Raw genomic sequence first — 15,629 nt, forward strand, 5'->3', positions numbered from 1 at the left:
AGCTTGCTTCTAGGGAATAGACCGCGACACTGCGGCTAGACTCATTACTTTCTGCATACACCTTATGAGGGCACAATTCGTCAGTGCGTTAATTGTTTTGATCATCCACCACAATCCCTCTGGGTACCTTGCTTCTAGCAAATGGAGCGCCACACAGCGGCGAGTCTCATTATATTCTTGACACATACTGAGTGTGAGCATAGTGCTTCAGTGCGTTAATTGTTATGATAATCCACCAGAATCCCTCCGGATAGCTTTCTTCTAGCGAATGGAGCGCCACGCAGCGGCGAGTCTCATTTCTTTCTGCATACACTTTATGAGGGCATAGTTCGTCTGTGCGTTAATTTTTTTTATCATCCACTACAATCCCTCCGCGTAGCTTGCTTCTAGCGAATGGAGTGCCACGCTGCGGTGAGTCTCATTAATTTCTTGACACATACTGTTTGAGCATACTGCTTCAGTGAGTTAATTGTTTTGATCATCCACCACAATTACTCCGGGTACCTTGCTTCTAGCGAATGGAGCGTTACGCACCGGCGAGGCTCATTATTTTCTTGACACATACTGGGTGTGAGCATAGCGCTTCAGTGCGTTAATAGTTTTAATCATCCACCAGAATCCCTCCGGGTAGCTTGCTTCTAGAGAATGGAGCGCCACGCAGCGGCGAGTGTCATTAATTTCTTGACATATACTGTGTGTCAGCATAGTGCTTTAATGCGTTAATTGTTTTGATCATACACCAGAATAGATCCGGGTAGCTTACTTCTAGCGAATGGAGCGCCACGAAGCGACGAGTCTCAATACTTTCTTCACACATTCCGTGTGTGAGCATAGTGCTACAGTGCGTTAATTGGTTTGATCATCCACCACAATCCCTGCCGGGAACTTGCTTCTAGAGAATGGAGTACCGCGCATCGGCGAATCTCATTACTTTCAGTATACACTTTATGAGGGCATAGTTCGTCTGTGCGTTAATAGTTTTGTTCATCCACCAGAATCCCTCCGGGTAGCTTGTTTCTAGCGAATGGAGCGCCACGCAGCGGCGAGTCTCATTAATTTCTTGACACATACTGTGTGTGAGCATAGTGCTTCACCGCGTTAATTGGTTGGATTATTTACCACATACACTCCGGGGAGCTTGCTTCAAGAGAATAAAGCGCCACGCAGCGGCGAGTCTCATTACTTTCTGCATAAACTTTATGAGGGTATAGTCCGTCAGTGCGTTAGTTGTTTGGATCATCCACGAAAATCCCACCGGGTAGCTTGCTTCTAGGGATTGGAGCGCCACGAAGCGGCTAGTCTCATTTTTTTCTTGACACATACTGTGTGTGAGCATAGTGCTTCAGTGCGTTATATGTTTTGATCATCCACCTGAATCTTTAAGGGTAGCTTGCTTCTAGCGAATGGAGCGCCACGCAGCAGCGTGTCTTATTATTATCTTGACACAAACTGTGTGTGATCATATTGCCTCAATGCGTTGTTTTGATCATCCACCAGAATCCCTCCGGGTAGCTTGCTTCTAGCGAATGGAGCGCCACGCAGCGGCGAGTCTCATTAATTTCTTGACACATTCCGTGTGTGAGCATAGTGCTACAGTGCGTTAATTGGTTTGATCATCCACCACAATCCCTGCCGGGAACTTGCTTCTAGAGAATGGAGTACCACGCATCGGCGAATCTCATTACTTTCAGTATACACTTTATGAGGGCATAGTTCGTCTGTGCGTTAATAGTTTTGTTCATCCACCAGAATCCCTCCGGGTAGCTTGTTTCTAGCGAATGGAGCGCCACGCAGCGGCGAGTCTCATTAATTTCTTGACACATACTGTGTGTGAGCATAGTGCTTCACCGCGTTAATTGGTTGGATTATTTACCACATACACTCCGGGGAGCTTGCTTCAAGAGAATAAAGCGCCACGCAGCGGCGAGTCTCATTACTTTCTGCATACACTTTATGAGGGTATAGTCCGTCAGTGCGTTAGTTGTTTGGATCATCCACGAAAATCCCACCGGGTAGCTTGCTTCTAGGGATTGGAGCGCCACGAAGCGGCTAGTCTCATTTTTTTCTTGACACATACTGTGTGTGAGCATAGTGCTTCAGTGCGTTATATGTTTTGATCATCCACCTGAATCTTTAAGGGTAGCTTGCTTCTAGCGAATGGAGCGCCACGCAGCAGCGAGTCTTATTATTATCTTGACACAAACTGTGTGTGATCATATTGCCTCAATGCGTTGTTTTGACCATCCACCACAATCCCTCCGGGTAGCTTGCTTCTAGTGAATGGAGCGCCAAGCAGCGGCGAGTCTCATTAATTTCTTGACACATACTGTGTGTGAGCATACTGCTTGAGTGCGTTAATTGTTTTGATCATCCACCACAACCCCTCCGGGTAGCTTGCTTCTAGAAAATGGAGCGCCACGAAACGGCGAGTATCATTAATTTCTTGTCGCATTCTGTGTGTGAGCATAGTGCTTCAGCACGTTAATTGTTTAGATCATCCACCAGAATCCATCCGGGTAGCTTGCTTCTAGCGAATGGAGCGCCACGCAATGGCGAGTCTCATTTCTTTCCGCAGACACTTTATGATAGCATAGTTCGTCAGTGCGTTAATTGTATTGATAATCCACCACAATCCCTCCCGTTAGCTTGCTTCTAGCGAATGGAGCGCCAGGCAGCGGCGAGTCTCATTACTTTCTTGACACATACTGTGTGTAAGCATAATGCTTCGCCGCGTTAATTGGTTGGATTATTTACCACAATCCCTCCGGGGAGCTTTTTCCAAGAGAATAAAGCGCCACGCAGCGGCGAGTCTCATTACTTTCTGCATACACTTTATGAGGGCATAGTTCGTCAGTGCGTTAATTGTTTTGATCTTCCACCACAATGCCACCGGGTAGACTGCTTCTAGCGAATGGAGCGCCAGGAAGCGGCGAGTCTCATTGTTTTCTTGACTCATACTGTGTTGGAGCATAGTGTTTCAGTGCTTCAATTGTTTTGATCATCCACCAGAATCCCTCCGGGCTGCTTGCTTCTAGCGAATGGAGCGCCACGAAGCGAAGAGTCTCATTATTTTCTTGACACATACTGTGTGTGATCATATTGCTTCAATGCGTTAATTGTTTTGATCATCCACCAATATCCCTCCGGGTAGCTTGCTTTTAGCGAATGGAGCGCCACGCAGCGGCGTGTCTCATTACTTTCTGTATAAATTTTTTGAGGGCATAGTTCGTCTGTGCGTTAATTCTTTGGATCATCCACTAAAACCTCTCCGGGTAGCTTACTTCTAGCGAATGGAGCGCCACGAAGCGACGAGTCTCAATACTTTCTTCACACATTCCGTGTGTGAGCATAGTGCTACAGTGCGTTAATTGGTTTGATCATCCACCACAATCCCTGCCGGGAACTTGCTTCTAGAGAATGGAGTACCGCGCATCGGCGAATCTCATTACTTTCAGTATACACTTTATGAGGGCATAGTTCGTCTGTGCGTTAATAGTTTTGTTCATCCACCAGAATCCCTCCGGGTAGCTTGTTTCTAGCGAATGGAGCGCCACGCAGCGGCGAGTCTCATTAATTTCTTGACACATACTGTGTGTGAGCATAGTGCTTCACCGCGTTAATTGGTTGGATTATTTACTACATACACTCCGGGGAGCTTGCTTCAAGAGAATAAAGCGCCACGCAGCGGCGAGTCTCATTACTTTCTGCATAAACTTTATGAGGGTATAGTCCGTCAGTGCGTTAGTTGTTTGGATCATCCACGAAAATCCCACCGGGTAGCTTGCTTCTAGGGATTGGAGCGCCACGAAGCGGCTAGTCTCATTTTTTTCTTGACACATACTGTGTGTGAGCATAGTGCTTCAGTGCGTTATATGTTTTGATCATCCACCTGAATCTTTAAGGGTAGCTTGCTTCTAGCGAATGGAGCGCCACGCAGCAGCGTGTCTTATTATTATCTTGACACAAACTGTGTGTGATCATATTGCCTCAATGCGTTGTTTTGATCATCCACCAGAATCCCTCCGGGTAGCTTGCTTCTAGCGAATGGAGCGCCACGCAGCGGCGAGTCTCATTAATTTCTTGACACATTCCGTGTGTGAGCATAGTGCTACAGTGCGTTAATTGGTTTGATCATCCACCACAATCCCTGCCGGGAACTTGCTTCTAGAGAATGGAGTACCACGCATCGGCGAATCTCATTACTTTCAGTATACACTTTATGAGGGCATAGTTCGTCTGTGCGTTAATAGTTTTGTTCATCCACCAGAATCCCTCCGGGTAGCTTGTTTCTAGCGAATGGAGCGCCACGCAGCGGCGAGTCTCATTAATTTCTTGACACATACTGTGTGTGAGCATAGTGCTTCACCGCGTTAATTGGTTGGATTATTTACCACATACACTCCGGGGAGCTTGCTTCAAGAGAATAAAGCGCCACGCAGCGGCGAGTCTCATTACTTTCTGCATACACTTTATGAGGGTATAGTCCGTCAGTGCGTTAGTTGTTTGGATCATCCACGAAAATCCCACCGGGTAGCTTGCTTCTAGGGATTGGAGCGCCACGAAGCGGCTAGTCTCATTTTTTTCTTGACACATACTGTGTGTGAGCATAGTGCTTCAGTGCGTTATATGTTTTGATCATCCACCTGAATCTTTAAGGGTAGCTTGCTTCTAGCGAATGGAGCGCCACGCAGCAGCGAGTCTTATTATTATCTTGACACAAACTGTGTGTGATCATATTGCCTCAATGCGTTGTTTTGACCATCCACCACAATCCCTCCGGGTAGCTTGCTTCTAGTGAATGGAGCGCCAAGCAGCGGCGAGTCTCATTAATTTCTTGACACATACTGTGTGTGAGCATACTGCTTGAGTGCGTTAATTGTTTTGATCATCCACCACAACCCCTCCGGGTAGCTTGCTTCTAGAAAATGGAGCGCCACGAAACGGCGAGTATCATTACTTTCTTGACGCATTCTGTGTGTGAGCATAGTGCTTCAGCACGTTAATTGTTTAGATCATCCACCAGAATCCATCCGGGTAGCTTGCTTCTAGCGAATGGAGCGCCACGCAATGGCGAGTCTCATTTCTTTCCGCAGACACTTTATGATAGCATAGTTCGTCAGTGCGTTAATTGTATTGATAATACACCACAATCCCTCCCGTTAGCTTGCTTCTAGCGAATGGAGCGCCACGCAGCGGCGAGTCTCATTACTTTCTTGACACATACTGTGTGTAAGCATAATGCTTCGCCGCGTTAATTGGTTGGATTATTTACCACAATCCCTCCGGGGAGCTTTTTCCAAGAGAATAAAGCGCCACGCAGCGGCGAGTCTCATTACTTTCTGCATACACTTTATGAGGGCATAGTTCGTCAGTGCGTTAATTGTTTTGATCTTCCACCACAATGCCACCGGGTAGACTGCTTCTAGCGAATGGAGCGCCAGGAAGCGGCGAGTCTCATTGTTTTCTTGACTCATACTGTGTTGGAGCATAGTGTTTCAGTGCTTCAATTGTTTTGATCATCCACCAGAATCCCTCCGGGCTGCTTGCTTCTAGCGAATGGAGCGCCACGAAGCGAAGAGTCTCATTATTTTCTTGACACATACTGTGTGTGATCATATTGCTTCAATGCGTTAATTGTTTTGATCATCCACCAATATCCCTCCGGGTAGCTTGCTTTTAGCGAATGGAGCGCCACGCAGCGGCGTGTCTCATTACTTTCTGTATAAATTTTTTGAGGGCATAGTTCGTCTGTGCGTTAATTCTTTGGATCATCCACTAAAACCTCTCCGGGTAGCTTGCTTCTAGGGAATGGAGCGCCACGCAGCGGCGAGTCTCTTTATTTTCTTGACACATACTGTGTGTGAGCATAGTGCTTCAGTGCCTTAATTGTTTTGATCATCCACCATAATAGTTCCGGGTAGCTTGTTTCTAGCGAATGGAGCGCCACGCAGCGGCGAGTCATATTACTTTCTTGACACATACTGCGGGTGAGCATGGTGCTTCAATGCGTTAATTCTTTTGATCATCCACCAGAATCCCTACAGGTAGCTTGCTTCTAGGGATTGGAGCGCCACGCAGCGGCGAGTCTCATTATTTTCTTGACACATACTGTGTGTGAGAATAGTGCTTCAGTGCGTTAATTGTTTTTCTCATCCACCAGAATCACTCCGGGTAACTTGCTTCTAGCGAATGGAGCGCGACACAGCGGCGAGTCTCATTATTTTCTTGACACATACTGTGTGTGAGCATATTGCTTGAATGCGTTAATTGCTTTGATCATCCACCCGAATCCCTCCGGGTAGCTTGATTCTAGCGAATGGAGCGCCACGCAGCGGCGAGACTCATTACTTTCTGCATACACTTTATGAGGGCACAGTTCGTCAGCGCGTTAATTGGTTGGATCATCCACCACAATCCCTCCTGGGAGTTTGCTTCAAGAGAATGGAGAGCCACGCAGTGGCGAGTCTCATTACTTTCTGCATACACTTTATGAGGTCATAGTTCATCAAAGCGTTAATTGTTTTGACCATCCACCACAATCCATCCAGGTAGCTTGCTTCTAGCGAATGTAGCGCCACGCAGCGGCGAGTCTCATTAATTTCTTAACACATACTGTTTGAGCATATTGCTTCAGTGCCTTAATTGTTTTGATCATCAAACACAATCCATCCGGGCATTTTGTTTTTAGCGAATGGAGCGCCACGCAGCGGCGAGGCTGATTACTTTATTGACACATACTGTGTGTGAGCATAGTGCTTCAGTGCGTTAATTGTTTTGATCATCCACCACAATCCCTCCGGGCATCTTGCTTTTCGCGAATGGAGCGCCACGCAGCGGCGAGTCTCATTACTTTCTTGACACATACTGTTTGTGAGCATAGTGCTTCACCGCTTTAATTGGTTGGATTATTTAACACAATCTCTCCAGGGAGCTTGCTTCAAGAGAATAAAGAGCCAGGCAGCGGCGAGTCTCAATACTTTCTGCATACACTTTATGAGGGCATAGTTCGTCAGTGCGTTAATTGTTTTGATCAACCACCAGAATCCCTCCGGGTAGCTTGCTTCTAGCGAATGGAGCGCCACGCAGCGGCGAGTCTCATTATTTTCTTGACACATACTGTGTGTGAACATATTGCTTCACTGCGTTAATTGCTTTGATCATCCACCAGAATCCCTCCGGGTAGCTTGCTTTTAGCGAATGGAGCGCGACGATGCGGCGAGACTCATTACTTTCTGCATACACCTTATGAGGGCACAGTTCGTCAGTGCGTTAATTGTTTTGACCATCCACTACAATCCCTCCGGGTAGCTTGCCTCTAGGGAATGGAGCGCCACGCAGCGGCTAGTCTCATTAATTTCTTGACACATGCTGTGTGTGAGCATACTGCTTCAGTGCGTTAATTGTTTTGATCATCCACCACAATCCCTCTGGGTACTTCGATTCTAGCAAATGGAGCGCCACGCAGCGGCGAGTCTCATTATTTTCTTGACACATACTGTGTGTGAGCATAGTGCTTCAGTGCGTTAATTGGTTGGATCATCCACCACAATTCCTGGGGGGAACTTGCTCCAAGAGAATTAAGCGCCACGCAGTGGCGAGTATCATTACTTTCTGCATACATTTTATGAGGGCATAGTTCGTCAGTGCGTTAATTGTTTTGACCATCCACCACAATTCCTCCAGGTAGCTTGCTTCTAGCGAATGGAGCGCCACGCAGCGGCGAGTGTCATTACTTTCTGAACATGTACTGTGTGTCAGCATACTGCTTTAATGCATTAATTGTTTTGATCATCCACCAGAATAGATCCGGGTATCTTGCTTCTAGCGAATGGAGCGCCACGAAGCGGCGAGTCTCATTAGTTTCTTCACACATACTGTGTGTGAGCGTAGTGCTACAGTGCGTTAATTGGTTGGATCATCCACCACAATCCCTGCGGGGAACTTGCTTCTAGCGAATGGAGTGCCACGCATCGGAGAATTTCATTACTTTCAGTATACACTTTATGAGGGCATAGTTCGTCTGTGCGTTAATTGCTTTTATCATCCACTACAATTCCTCCGGGTAGCTTGCTTCTAGCGAATGGAGCGCCACGCTGCGGCGAGTCTCATTACTTTTTTGATACAAACTGTGTGTGAGTATAGTGCTTCAGTGCGTTAATTGTTATGATAATCCACCAGAATCTTTCCGTTCAGCTTTCTTCTAGCGAATGGAGCGCCACGCAGCGGCGAGTCTTTTTTTCTGCATACACTTTATGAGGGCATAGTTCGTCTGTGCGTTAGTTTTTTTTTTATCACAAACTACAATCCCTCCGGGTAGCTTTTTTTTTTTTTTATAATCCTCCAGTACCCCTGCCGTTGCCTATAATCAGGTCTTAATGGCAGACGCATCTGCCCCTAACTTTGGTAAATCTCTTTCTTATTTTTGTAATCTCTCTCTCTTTTCGTTCTTGTCTATCCCTAACGGTGGGAGTGGGGCTATTTTTTTAGCCTGTTTCCTAATATTTAAAACAGGCTTATTATTTATTATATATTTTTTTTAATATTCTTCTTTATTCTGAAATGAAATATTTTTATTATTATACATTATAAACATTAAAACACATATTACAATGAACACGCAGACAAACACAAGACAACACATAGTACACATAGCTTGACGACTCTTGCTGGTAGCCAAATAACTCAAGGTTGAATCCCATTTAATTCATAACATGGTTTTACCTGTATAAGCGAGTGAGCTCTATGGTGGTTTCTCATTTAGTAAAATCTTGGTTATTTTTGTAAACAATTAAAATTTGGTTTCACCTGTTAAAATGATAGATTTTTCACCTGTTTTACTATCTAAAATTATGTGACTATTTTTGGTCGTGAAGTAAAATTTTGGTTTTCACCTGTTAAATTATTTTCCACCTGTATGACTATTTGTAAAATTTGTAACTATTATTAAATTTAAAATAAAATTCTTGATATCCACCTGTTAGTTGATAAAATTTTCCACCTGTATGAGCTACCCTCCTTCATACTAACACCAAAACACAAAAATTATACAAAATTGATTCTACGGTCCTCCGTACATTCCATGATCTATTCCCGGTCCTCCGAGTCCGATTGAATTATATGATAAAATTGCACGATGTCAACTAATTAACACGACACAATATAACACTACACAACACCCTACTCTACATCACACAATAACTCACACAAACCACATTAAAATAGTATAGTTCCATTATATGATGATTTCTATTACAAATCGTTGAACCATTCCATTTATAGGGACTAATTTTGTTACGTTTCCTAAGTTTCTTCCTCATCTGTTTTGTCTTCGTCTGGCTAAATCCAATCCAATTTGTACTCGATTGATCTCTAAAATCATTGAACATAGTCTATTGAAATTCTGTCTATGATCTTCATTAGTGATTAATTCTAGGACACCATGTGATACACTTATACGTTGCAATTCACTTCTTATCTGTTGATCTTCTTCAGGCAGATGTATCATGTCACAATCAAACACCAGATGATCTGGTGTCTGAATCTGTCCACAGTCGCAAGCGTTGGTATCTAACAGTCCAATTTTATTAAATGTTGACCGGAACGGTCCATGACCACTTAGAAATTGTATGACGTGTTTGTTTAGTTCCAGATTTCCTAATTGCAGCCGTTGTCTGATGTTTGGAAAAATTTCAAAAACTCTTCTTGCCTTATTGCTTGAATCCCAGTTCTCTTGCCATTTGTCAATTACATAAAAATTAATGTCGTTATTTAAAATTCTTCCTTGAAAAATTTGCTCTAATTTCTCGGGATTCTGCCTTTGCTGCCAATATTTTCCGGCTGATCTTAGGATAGTAAGGTGAAGAGGTTCAATGCCAAGGATGACTTGTAACGCTTCAACCGGTGTAGTGGCCATGGCCCCTGACATCCTGATTAATATCGATCTTTGAGCACTATCGATTTTTCTTCTTATTCTTACGTTCTCGTTTATCCTATGGCTCCAGGCGCTTGCTCCATAGGAAACAATGGCTTCAAAGATCGATTTGTAATATAGCTGGAAGTGTTTTGCTGGTAGCTTGTATTCTTTAGCCATGGTGTAAAATATTTTGTTTGCTAAACCGATAATCTTTTCTTTTTGTTTAGTCGCATGAATATCAAAGTTTAGATGTTCATCGAGCCATACTCCTAAATATTTAAAATGTTCAACTCTCTTTAATGGGTTGTCCCCTATTCTGGTTACTGGATTTCTATTTAGCCTTCCTTTCACCATAATGTATTTCGTTTTGTGCGCGGAAATGTCCAGTTTTGCTGTTTTTGTCCACTCCGAGAGTACCCGCATAGCTGTATTAGCTTTTTGTTCTAAGTCATTCCTAGTTTTGGCATTTATTATTATGGCTAGGTCATCAGCGTATGCGACCACCCCGGAAATATCCTTTTCTTTATCCAATTTAATTAGGCCTGGTTGCAGCGTTATGTCCCACAGTAAAGGCCCCAAAACCGATCCTTGTGGGCAACCTTTTGTGATCTCTTTTTTAATTTTAAATGTACCACCATCGTACTCGACCCTTCTATCCGAACAGTAACTTTTTATTAACTGCAGAATTGCTTTATTGACATTTAAATTTTCTAATTCTGAAAACATCTTCGGCCACCAGAGGTTGTCAAACGCGCCTGTTATATCCACGAATACTATTATGGTATATTTTTCTCCGATGTCGTTCAAAGTCTCAATGTGGTCCATAAGAGAATTGATTGCTTCAGATGTACCCTTATTTTTCCTAAAACCAAATTGCAATCTGCAGTTCGTTAGATCACCTCTACAAGAAATTATCCTATTTGCAATTATTTTCTCAAATAGTTTTCCTAGAATATTTAATAAACAGATTGGCCGATATGATTTCGGTGAACTAGGGGAATCCAATTTACTTTTCTCCAAGATTACAAGATTGGCTTGCTTCCATATTGTAGGGAAGACTCCGATTTCGAGACATTTATTGAATAATTTTGTCAAGTAGGGTGTCCAAAATTGATTGTTTAGTTTGAAAATTTCTCCTTTTATTCTATCAGGTCCGGGTGCTTTGTTATTTTTGAGAGTTTGGAGAATTTCACCGGCTTCTTCGTTATTAGTTAAAATTTCTTTGCTATCCGCAGTGTCTGTATTGTTAAACTCCATGTATTTTTGTCGTAATCTCGTATTTTCCTGATTGTCCGTATTTGGATTATCATTGGGGAGCAAGTTGTTTATGATGTGTTCTATAGTTTCCTCAATACCCATGGTATATTCTCCATCTTGTTTTTCCATGGATAAGAGCATTAATGACGGCCTGATTTTTTCTGTTACTATTTTGTAAGGCATACCCCATGGGTCAACCTCGAGTTTTTCTTTTACAAAGGTGTCCCAAACTTTCTTCTTCCTTTCCTTAAGTTTTTCCTTATATAATGTTAATATCCTATAGTATTCTTCTAGTCTTCTTGCTTTTAAGTGTGGATCGTGGGTACGCTGGTATTGCCGTCTCTTTGCCCTGGATTGCCTTTTGAGGATCGGGTAGCTTGCTTCTAGCGAATGGAGCGCCACGCTGCGGCGAGTCTCATTAATTTCTTGACACATACTGTTTGAGGATAGTGCTTCACTGAGTTAATTGTTTTGATCATCCACCAGAATAGATCCGGGTAGATTACTTTTAGCGAATGGAGCGCCACGAAGCTTCGAGTCTCAATACTTTCTTCACACATACCTTGTGTGAGCATAGTGCTACAGTGCGTTAATTGATTTGATCATTTAAAACAATCCCTGCCGGGAACTTGCTTCTAAAGAATGGAGTGCCACGCATCGGCGAATCTCATTACTTTCAGTGTACACTTTATGAGGGCATAGTTCGTCTGTGCGTTAATTGTTTTTATCATCCACTACAATCCCTCCGGGTAGCTTCCTTCTAGCGAATGGAGCGCCACGAAACGGCGAGTATCATTACTTTCTTGACGCATACTGTGTGTGAGCATAGTGCTTCAGCACGTTAATTGTTTTGATCATCCACCAGAATCCATCCGGGTAGCTTGCTTCTAGCGAATGGAGCGCCACGAAGCGGCGAGTCTCATTTTTTTCTGCAGACACTTTATGATAGCATAGTTCGTCAGTGCGTTAATTGTATTGATCATCCACCACAATCCCTCCGGGTAGCTTGCTTCTAGCGAATGGAGCGCCACGCAGCGGCGAGTCTCATTACTTTCTTGACACATTCTGTGTGTGAGCATAGTGCTTCGCCGCGTTAATTGGTTGGATTATTTACCACAATCCCTCCGGGGAGCTTGTTCCAAGAGAATAAAGCGCCACGCAGCGGCGAGTCTCATTACTTTCTGCATACACTTTATGAGGGCATAGTTCGTCAGTGCGTTAATTGTTTTGATCTTCCACCACAATGCCACCGGGTAGACTGCTTCTAGCGAATGGAGCGCCACGAAGCGGCGAGTCTCATTGTTTTCTTGACTCATACTGTGTTGGAGCATAGTGCTTCAGTGCTTCAATTGTTTTGATCATCCACCACAATCCCTCCGGGTAGCTTGCTTCTAGCGAATGGAGCGCCACGAAGCGAAGAGTCTCATTATTTTCTTGACACATACTGTGTGTGAGCATATTGCTTCAATGCGATAATTGTTTTGATCGTTGAGAAAACAAAAACAAACAAGAGAAGACTCACCAGTTAGTCATTCAAACGCTCAAGCGACGTCTACAAGAATGGAAGAAGAGGAGGCGCGTAAAAGAACAAGGGAGGAAGCATCACCAGAGACACAACCTACAAAAAAACACGCAACTATGACATCCTACGGCTTTGACACAATTGATCAATATGAAAGCGAACTGAACTACTTAGAAAGCTTTCTAGATTGGAAAAAAGTAGGGAAGGGTCATCTTGACAAATTAAAGAAAAGAATGGTCGTATGGGTTAAAGATAGAACACTTTTAGAAGGGAAACTTCAACAAATGGAGAAAATAAATGAGGAACTCCAGAGTAGATACGAGGATCTCCAGAAAGAAAAATTAATAATTGAAATGGAAATTATGAGCGGACACAAGGGTTCAAGACTGGAGGATAAACACACAATCGAGAACCTTCAGGAGATCATAAAAGACCAGAAAAAGGAAATAGAAGAACTGAGGAAGGATAAACAAGAAATAAGACAGGAAAGGGACAAACAAATACAAAAAATGGACAGCGAACTTAAAGAAAAAACGTCACAGCTGAGGAAATCAGAAGACAAAGGAAACCAACTGGAAAAGGAAAATAAAAAACTGAAAGAAGAGGTAAAGGAACTAAGTCTCATGGTGAAGGACACGGAAATGAACTCATTAAGAGAAATTTCCATCTTAAAAGAAAACATGGGAAACACAAATCTAAACGAGGAACTAAGGGAAATAGCAAAAAAAATCGACAACCTAAAATCAGACAAAATGGAAACAGATGAAGCGTCCATATCATGGTCAGAAGTAGTGAGACAGGGAAGGAAGATCACAGAGAAGGAGAAAAAAATTATGGAGGTATCGGCTAAGACAAAACCGACACTAATCTTTAGACCAAAAGAGGGAGAAACTACCAAACAAACGGCACAAAGACTGGTCGAAATCATTGATCCAAGGAAAGAAAAATTAAAAATAACCGGAATGAGAACCACGAAGGACATTGTCGTACTGGAAACGGCCACCAAGGAAGACATAAATAGAATAAAATCGAAAGAAGAAATTAAAAGTAACTTCAACTTTGAGGAAAACAGAAAAAGGAATCCACTAATGATCATATATGGTGTTCCATCCGATCTGAAAGATGAAGAAATTCTGGAAACAATGATCGAACAGAACTTCGAAGACAACTTACCGGAAGTAAAAGAGCAAATTAAGGCCAGATTTCGTGCAGGGAAAAAGAACCAAAAGAAGTGCCACTTGGTAATTGAAGTTACACCTAATATTAGAAAGTATTTAACAAATAAAGACAAGGTTTATATCGATTACGAATCACACAAGATTAAAGACTTCCTAGTGGTGCCGAAGTGTTACATCTGTCAAGAATACGGGCACATCACAAAATACTGTGATAACAAAGATAAAACAAGATGCAGATACTGCGGTGCACTGAGACACAAAAGTGAAGAGTGTGATGAAAAAGATAAAAAGATTTGCGTTCCTTGCAAACTGAGACACAAAACATGTCAAACCCCAAATACGGAGGAATGTGTATCCTATAGAGTAGCCCGAGAGAGGATAATTAGTAAAATAAACTATGGATAAAGATATCCAACAAAAAGGTAAAAATAAGAAAAACAAACCCCCGAGCAAAGTTAAAAGAGACAGAATAAGACTGGAAGCATTCTTAGAAAGGAAGAGAAAAGAGAATATAACAACAAAGAACAAATATGTACAAACAGAAGATCCAGATACAGTGAAACAAATACAGAGCGAATTTACAACATTATTGGAGAATAGGAAGAAAAACCAAAAGAAGAAACATACATCGGAAGAAAAATTGGAAATACCGAAATTGGAAAATTCGTTCACACAAGGCGAAGAGAAATACTTATTTCCACCCAAAGAAGAGAAACTCCAAGACTCAACAATTACAACATCCACAGATATTTCAGAAATATCTCCAATATTCAAAGAACCAAGGCCACTTTATGAAAAAATGGAAAGACAATATAAGCTTGCAAAGTTGGAAGATAAGCAAATACTAACAGTGGCGTTTAGGCAAATAACAAGGGATCTTCATGAAAAGGGTAGATCTATAACATATCCCGTTCTGGAGGAAGTAGACAGGATGGAATTACGAACTTATGACTTACCAGCGAACGGATGGGAATTAGTAGATTTAATCGACGAAGCATTTGAACGACGGGGAATTTATTGGAATTTGGAAAATGTGTACAAACAACTCGTTAATGCTCATGGACGAATATATTTCGACTTCAGCAAGTCCGGCAAGGAGGCATTGGTCCATACTAAATATGCATAATAAATTTACAAAATTAAAAATAGTGCAAAACAACGCCCAAAGATCAAAAATTGCCACGATGGAATTAAGAAGATTTGTTGAAATCAATGAAATAGACATAGTAAACATACAGGAACCATACACTGTCAAGAGCAAATTAACAGCATTTCCGCCGACAGCAAGAATAATAAAGGAGGGAAACGATCCGAAAGCAATAACAGTAATCATGAATAAAAACATTGAAGTACTAAAAATTGCGCAATATTGTGACGAATGGACAGTATGCACGGAGGTAACCATCGGTAACAAATCTTTTTGGCTGATAAATTCTTACTTTCAATACAGCTTAAATATACATGATTTCATACAGAAAATACAAACAATAATTTGGCAAAATCAAAGAACTAATTTTATTATTACAATAGATGCAAACGCAAAATCAAGTATGTGGGGCTCACCGATAACAGATGACAAAGGCGAAATCCTGGAAGATTTTGTTCTACAAAATGGTTTAAGGGTGATAAATAAAGGTAACAGACCAACATTCACAGGCCCGAGAGGAAAGTCCTTCATTGATGTTACTATAAGTACTATTCAATTAGAGGAACAAATAGTGAACTGGACAGTTCAAGACAATGTAACAACAAGCGATCA

The sequence above is a fragment of the Thermobia domestica genome, chromosome 6 (assembly GCF_964235325.1).
Source record: "Thermobia domestica chromosome 6, izTheDome1.hap1.1, whole genome shotgun sequence".
NCBI classification, from domain to species: Eukaryota; Metazoa; Arthropoda; class Insecta; order Zygentoma; family Lepismatidae; genus Thermobia; species Thermobia domestica.